The 8,173-nt window shown below is 48.7% G+C and overlaps 1 pseudogene; it reads left to right on the top strand.

Moving 5' to 3' along the window:
• Positions 1–340: 340 nt before the first annotated feature.
• LOC130016272 (uncharacterized) lies at positions 341–479 on the top strand (annotated as a pseudogene).
• Positions 480–8,173: the final 7,694 nt, after the last annotated feature.

Genomic DNA, 8,173 nt, shown 5'->3' with positions numbered 1-8,173 from the left:
GTTACTGTGTCTGGCGTATCCAATACTCTCGGTAGCTTGCCGGGCTCTCCGAGAGGGGCGGAGGAATCGAACTCGGGTCGGCCATGTTGGCCGCGTGTAAGGCGAATGCCTTACCCGCTGTGCTATCGCTCCAGCCCAAAGTAAAGGCCCTCCCATTGATCATCGATTTGCTCGAGCGGGCCCAGTAACGTCTCCATTGGAGACTTTGTTGTTACTGTGTCTGGCATATCGAATACTCTCGGTAGCTTGCCGGGCTCTCCGAGAGGGGCGGAGGAATCGAACTCGGGTCGGCCATGTTGGCCGCTTGTAAGGCGAATGCCCTACCCGCTGTGCTATTGCTCCAGCTTCTCGGCCTTTTGGCTAAGATCAAGTGTAGTATCCATGCTATACGACAGCAAAAGTCACAGACTGCTTATAAAGGTTTCAAAGTTCCCTTTTCCACAGGAATTTTAAATGCATTTTTTTGGTCTGCAACTCTTATAAAGGGATTCTTCTCCGTGACTTCATACAGATTTCAGATGAGTCTTTTGGGGCCAGAGAAATAATACAGCCGGTAGAGTATTTGCCTTACACATGGTTTAATCCCTGGCATCCCATCTGCTTCCTTGAGCACCAGTGGGAGTAATTTCTTTTTTTTTTTTTTTTTTTTTTGCTTTTTGGGTCACACCCGGCAATGCACAGGGGTTCTTCCTGGCTCTGCACTCAGGAATTACTCCTGGTGGGGCTCAGGGGACCATATGGGATGCTGGGAATTGAACCCGGGTCGGCTGCGTGCAAGGCAAACGCCCTACCTGCTGTGCTATTGCTCCAGCCCCCGGAGTAATTTCTTAATGCAGAGTCAGGAGTAACCCCTGAGCATCACTGAATATGAACCAGCCTCCCCGCACAAAGAAAATTGGGTCTCATGTTAGAAATAAATTTTTTGCCTCTTTTATTTTGTTTTGTTAATATTTTGGGGGACATGCCTAGCTATGCTCAGGGCTTCTCGATCTGCACTCAGGGATCACTTATGGCACTGCATGGGGACTATATGGGATGCCAGAGAAGGAAAATAAATCTGTTCCAGAGAATAGTTAAAAAGAATTTGCTGGAGCAGGGATGTAGTTTGATTCAGGGTATGTGCTTGACATGAATCAGGCCCCGGGTTTGATGCCTGCCCTCACTATCCCTCCAAATAAATAATAGCACTTTGCTTTTCTCGCAAAGTGACTGTACCGTTTTCGAAGTTACATTTATTAGTTTAAAATTATTGCCATCTTTCTGTGATCCCCTTTAGATTTGCTAATAAGGCCATTAATAGGAAAAAAATTAATCTAGTCAAAATATGTCACCTAGGGGGCTGGAGTGATAGCACAGCGGGTAATTCCTGAGTGCAGAGCCAGGAGTAACACCTAAGCATTGCCGGATGTGACCCAAAAACCAAAAAAAAAAAAAAATTAATATGGAAGGGGTGGAGTGATAGCATAACAGGTAGGGCGTTTGCCTGGCATGCAGCCGACTCAGGTTCGATTCCCAGCATCCCATAGGGTCCCCTGAGCACCGCCAGGAGTAATTCCTGAGTGCAGCAGAGACAAGAGTGACCCCTGTGCATCGCCAGGTGTGACCCCAAAAACAAACAACAAAAAGTAATGTAGCATTCATGCCCAGTTCAATCAGCTTAATCAATGGCTGAATAAATAGCTCTACTCCTACATTAATACAAATATTTTTAAAAGACAGCTCAGGGGCTGGAGCGATAGCACAGCGGGTAGGGTGTTTGCCTTGCACGCAGCCGACCCGGGTTCGATTCCCAGCATCCCATATGATCCCCCGAGCACTGCCAGGAGCAATTCCTGAGTGCATGAGCCAGGAGTAACCCCTGTGCATCACCGGGTGTGACCCAAAAAGAAAAAAAAAAAGACAGCTCAGATAGAGAAGGACCCACCAAGTAAAGGGTGCCAGGAGGGCCCTTTCGGGATGGGAGATGCGTGCTGAAAGTAGACTATAGATCAAACATGATGGCCACTTAATACCTCTATTGCAAACCACAACATCCCAAAGGAGAGACAGAGCAAAAGGGAATGCCCTGCCACAGCGGCGGGGTGGGGGGAGGGGGAGGTGAGAGGGATTTTGGGACCATTGGTGATGGGAAATGGGCACTGGTGGAGGGATGGGTACTCGATCATTGTATGACTGAAATGCAAGCACAAAAGTTTGTAAGTCTGTAACTGTACCTCACAGTGATTCACTAATAAAAAAGAATTTTTTAATTTTAAATAAAATTTTAAAAAATATTTTAAAAAGAGGAGGTAAGGCATTTGCCTTTCATGTGGCTGATGTGGGTTCAATATCCAACATCCCAGATGGTCCCCCAAGCTCTGCCAGGAGTGATCCCTAAGAACAGAACCAAGAGCAAGCCCTGAGCATTTTTGGGTGTGGCCCAAAAACAAAAATTGGGGGGGGGGGACATATACATACAAACACATACGTAGATAGATATATGGTAACTTTGCTTAGTTTGCTCGGAATTATTAAAACTTTGGTTTTGGTTTGGGTACCGCATCTGGAGATCTCAGAACCTACTCCATAGTGCCTGGGGGCTGGTAAGGACCCGCGGGGCCTCCTGCATGCAAAGCGTGTTTCTCAGTCTTTTCAGCACTCTGATTAAGAAATCAGTTATCCATAAAGTAACAAAATGGGAGACTAACACCCAGGAGTGGCCGAGATTAGCACCAGGAATTTTGCTCCATGACTTGGAGGCCAGCCACAAGTGCTAGGGGAAAAGGAAGCTCAGATAGAGAAGGGAGCACCAAATAAAGGGTGTTGGGAGGATCCTCCCAGGGTGGGAGGAGCATGCTGAAAGTAGACTATAGACCAAACATGATTGCCACTCAATGTCTCTCTTGCAAACCACAGGACCCAAAAGGAGAGAGAGAGAACAAAAGGGATTGCCCTGCCACAGAGGCAGGGTGGGATGGGGGGGATGGGGGTGGGAGGGATACTGGGATCCGTGGTGGTGGAAAATGGGCACTGGTGGAGGGATGGGTACTCGATCATTGTATAACTGAAACCCAAGCACAAAAATTTGTAAGTCCACAACTGTACCTCTTGGTGTTTCACTAATAAAAAAATAAATCAATAAAAAATAAAAAGAAATCAGTTATCTGCAAAAACATTTGTAAAATCTATGCAGGCGCCAGAAGAGCTTTTCAGTCCAGATGATCAAGTTCTCTTTCTGAATGAACAGAGTTAAACAGAAAAACTCACAGATCGGACACACGCTCCCCTGACACGGAATAGTTCTACTGCCGTTAGGGGAAAACGTGACTATCCATCCATCATCCCCAGGCATTCTGGCGGTTTCTGGGCTTTGGGAGTATAAAAATGGAAATGAACTAATGCCCCAAACCGGCTGCTGTACAGGGTGTGGCTGCTTTTCAGGGAGTGGAAAATGTCTTAACTAAAAGTAGAAAAATCAGAGAAGCAGTTGTTTTTTCTTTCCTTCTTTTTCTTTTTTATTAGCTCTACTACAAATAAACCACCTGACTTTATGTGTCATTTTCTCACCTCCTGTAATATTTTCTGATCCCTCCCATAATTCCTGTTTAGGTAACCCAGCAAGAACTGTATAAGAAAGTGAGTTCCATAATGCCAAAAAAAAATGAGCCTTGGGCCAGAGAAATGGTACAGTGGGTAGGACACTTGCCTTGCACTTGGCCAACCAGAGTTCAATCCCTGGAATTCCATAGGTCCTCTGAACACCACCAGGAGTGATTCCTGAGTGCGGAGTCAGGAGTCACCCCTGAGCATTGCCGGGTGTGACCCAAAAAGCAAAAAAAAAATAAAGTAAATCAAGGGGCTAGAGCAATAGCACAGCAGGTAAGGCATTTGCCAGGTTCGATTCCCAGCATCCCATATGGTCCCCCGAACACTGCCAGGAGTAAGTCCTGAGTGCAGAGCCAGGAGTAACCCCTGTGCATCGCCAGGTGTGACCCAAAAAGAAAAAAAAACAAAAGTAAATCAAGCACTGGAGAGATAACAGCCAACCCCAGCTTGATCCCTGTCACCACACATGAGACCTCAGCACCGCCAGGAACTATCTCTGAGTGCAGAGAAAAGAATAGCCTCTGAGCACTGCTGGGTATGAGCCAAACTGCCACCCCCTCCCCCGGCCCCCATAAAACCAAACTAAGAGGGTGAGACTCTGTGGTTGAACATTGGCCTTGCATGTAGTAAGCCCAGGTTCGAGTTCCAAGCACTGCCTGGAGCAACCCCAGAGCACTGAGTCAGGAGTTGTCTGAAGCACCACCAGTGTAGGTCACAAAACAACTGTCACTGTCACTGTCCTCCCGTTGTTCATCGATTTGTTTGAGCGGGCCCAGTAACGTCTCCATTGTGAGACTTGTTGTTACTGTGTTCGGCATATCGAATACGTCATGGGGAGCTTGCCAGGCTTTGCCGTGCGGGCGAGATACTCTCGGTAGCTTGCCGGGCTCTCCGAGTGGGGCGGAGGAATCAAACCTGGGTTGGCCAGGTCAGCTGTGTGCAAGGCAAACGCCCTACCCGCTGTGCTATCACTCCCACCCCCACAAAACAAAAGTAAATAAAAATGAAATCGTCTCACAAGCAAAGCTCTTAACCAGTGTCAAGTCCAACACACAACATGTCATGTACTTGTTTTCCCTGTGGTTGAGGTATGGCTTCAGTTCTTGCCGAAAGCTCTCTGAATGCTCTCTGACTGCTTTTGGCGAAATTGTAGACTATGGACCAAACATGATTGTTACCCATTGCCTCTTTTGCAAACCACAACACCCAATAAGAGAGAGAGAACAAAAGGGAATGCCCTGCCACAGAGGCGGGGTGGGATGGGGGGATGGGGGGCGGGAGGGATACTGGGATCTGTGGTGGTGGGAAATGGGCACTGGTGGAGGGATGGGTGTTTGATCATTGTATAATTGAAACCCAAGCACAAAGGTTTGTAAGTCTGCAACTGTACCTCATGATGTCTCACTAATAAAAATTAAAAAAAAAATTGAGAGCCACTCCAATCTTCTGGGCAGAAAGTCAGGCTGTACTAACACCCCAAGTCTCTAACCAGTAGTCTGGTGACCAGCCTCTAGGACAGAGAGAATCACATGTTCATCATGATGCCATCCTGGGGCCAGGAGAGACAGTGCAGGTTTGCCTTGCATATGGCTGATCCCAGCTCCATCCTGGCATCGAACATGGCCCTCTGAGCACCTCCAGGAGTGATCCCTAAACACCACCATGGGTGGCCCCAAACCTCCACCCAAATCAAAAACAGCAATTAAGTCCCCAGTCTAGCACAGATCGTCCCTGCAGCCCAGCCCAACCCTGCTGAGTCCTCCAGCCCATGGGGGTCCACTTCCTGTGTCCACTCTGTATTCCCACCTCCCCCACCCCAAGCTGAGCACTCCCTGGTAACACACCACAACCTTCCACGTGCACTCTGCCCTCCTGAGCTCCCACATGGTGCCAGCATTGGTGATTTTGAGCTGCTTATCTGACCCAGGTGAGGGACTTCCAGCCTGACTGACTCCATCCATGTGACACAAGGGGTCAGCACGATGCCCAGGGCACCCACAGTCATGTGTGACTCCCCCATCCCTCCTCGAATGCTCCCAGACGCTTCCAGTGTCACTTCTCAGCCACTATATATTTCTGTTCCCGCCCCCTGCGTCTCTCCTTTGAGAGGAAGCTCAGCTCAAGGGCAGAGACCAGGTCTGCTGACACAATACCCACTTCCAAGTGGTTGAGTTTTTGTTTGTTTGTTTGTTTGCTTGATTTGGCTTTTTGGCTTCGGGGCCACATCCAGAGGTGCTCAGGGCTTAGTCCTGGCTCTGTGCTCAGGGATCACTTCTAGCCAGGCTCAGGGGACCTTGTGCAGTGCCAGGGATTGAACCTGAGTTGACCACATGGAAGGCCAACTCCTGCCATAACGGACTGTCTGTCTGGCCTTCATTCACTGGGTTTTCTAGTTCAACCCAAATTCATTCCCTGCCTCCATCGACAATTCCTGAGCAGTTCCTGACCCCAAAATAAATAAATAAATAAAATCTAATGGAAGCTGGTCTTACAAATGGGAACATCACCTCTGCGCACAAGCAGTACCTCACTGAGCCAAGTAACACGGAACTGTACCCAAGTGTGGAGCCAGGAAGGCCAACAGGGGACAGCAACGGGCCAGTGAGGAGAGTGGACAATTGGGAGGGGGACGGAGGAGGGAGGGAAAGCTTGTTTGCTGGGGAAAGCATTTGCCAAGACGGTCCTTGAGTTCGATCTTAAGGAACAGACATTCTTCGGCTACCAAACGAATCTGTGTCATTCGGGAAGAGGAAAAATTATCCCCAAGGGCCAGAAAAGCGAAACAGTGAGAAGCAGTCTTGGCCCAGGAAACAGAACAGGCTGGTCAGAGTAAGGCAGTTTGCACCTCCGGGCTGCTACAGGGGGACAAGAATGCGTCAGGGTTTCACAATCTGCCCCGGCTCATGTCGCTGTCTCTGGCTCAGAAGTCACTGCAACTCTGTTTAGCTAAGCACTCTCTGTGAGTCACTTGTTGAACTGAACACCTCAAAGAGAGGACATGAGTTTACCCTGTGTTCAGAGGGAGAAAGGCCAGCAGCCAAGGAATGACGGACTTGCCTGAGGCCTCAGAGCATCAGCAGTGGAGGTGTGATTCATACCCAGGTCAGTCTGAGACAACATGCAGCCTCTGATAGCCATAAAACGTGAGGAGCGGGGCCTGGAGGGACAGTACAGCAGAGAAGCTGTATAAATTGCCAACGGTTGGCCCAGGGTCCATCCTGAATCCCATATGGTCCCCTGAACATCGTCAAGAATAATTACTGAGTGCAGAGCCAAGAGTAACCCCTGAACACCACTGGGTGTGGCCCTCAAACAAAAACCTCCCAGAGAGGCAAAAAAGTATAGTCGAAGTGACATTGGCACTTGTTTGTTCATTGCAGCACTGTTCACAGTAGCCAGAATCTGGAAAAAACCTGAGTGCCCGAGAACAGATGACTGGTTAAAGAAACTTTGGTACATCTACACAATGGAGTACTATGCAGCTGTTAGAAAAGATGAAGTCATGAAATTTACATACAAGTGGTACTACATGGAAAGTATCATGTTAAGCGAAATGAATCAGAAAGAGCAGGACAGACACAGAAAGATTGCATTCGTCTGGGGAACATAAAGTAACAAAATAGGAGACTAACACCCAAGAATGGCCGAGATTAGTACCAGGAGGTTTACTCCATGGCGTGGAGGCCAGCCGCACATGTTAGGGGGAAAGGCAGCTCACACAGATAAGGGAGCACAAAGTAAAGGGTGTTGGGAGGATCCTCCCAGGATGGGAGAAGCATGCTGAACGTAGACTATAGACTGAACATGATTGCCACCCAGTGCCTCTTTTGCAAAGCACAGCACCCAAAAGGAGAGAGAGAACAAGGGGGAATGCCCTGCCACAGAGGCAGGGTGGGATGGGGGGGATGGGGGGTGGGAGGGATGCTGGGACCCCTGGTAGTGGAGGATGGGCACTGGTGGAGGGATGGGTACTTGACCATTGTATATCTGAAACCCAAGCACAAAAATTTGTAAGTCTACAACTGTACCTCATGGTCTTTCATTAATAAAAATTTAATAAATAAATAAATAAATAATTTTTTTTTTTTGAAAAAGCAACCCTGAGGTGGCACAAGGCTCTCACGATGTCCCCATCTTAGTAAACTATCTCCCTGCTTGACTCTGTCCCATTCAAAACACTTTTTTTTTCCTGTTGAGACCCCTGGGATGGAACCCCAGTGCCACGAAAGGAGCCCAGTTTTCAAGAATGCAAGGCACATGTGCTACCATCAGGCCACATCTCCAGTCACCCCCTTTTCTTGGGCAGGAGCTGGGGCGTTGTTGGGGCCACACCTGGCGGTGCTGGGTCTACTCCTATGGAGCTCAGGCTCACGCTCAGGGATGGCTCCTGGCTGTGCACAGGAGACTATCTGCCGTGCTGGGGATTAAACCCAGATTGGCCGTGTGTAAGGCTAGTGCCCTACCCACTGGATGCTCTCCTGAGCCCCCTCCAGCTCCTTCTGTCTCCTTCTAGAACATGGATCTTGTTGAGGGCAAAGACAGCACTGCATCACTAGTCCTGGGATGAATAACGTCTTGTCCTGGTTGA

The sequence above is a fragment of the Sorex fumeus genome, unplaced genomic scaffold (genome assembly GCF_029834395.1).
Source record: "Sorex fumeus unplaced genomic scaffold, SorFum_2.1 ptg000149l, whole genome shotgun sequence".
Taxonomy (NCBI): domain Eukaryota; kingdom Metazoa; phylum Chordata; class Mammalia; order Eulipotyphla; family Soricidae; genus Sorex; species Sorex fumeus.
Note: the sequence above shows the minus strand (reverse complement) of the source record. Positions and strands in the feature narration are given on the sequence as shown.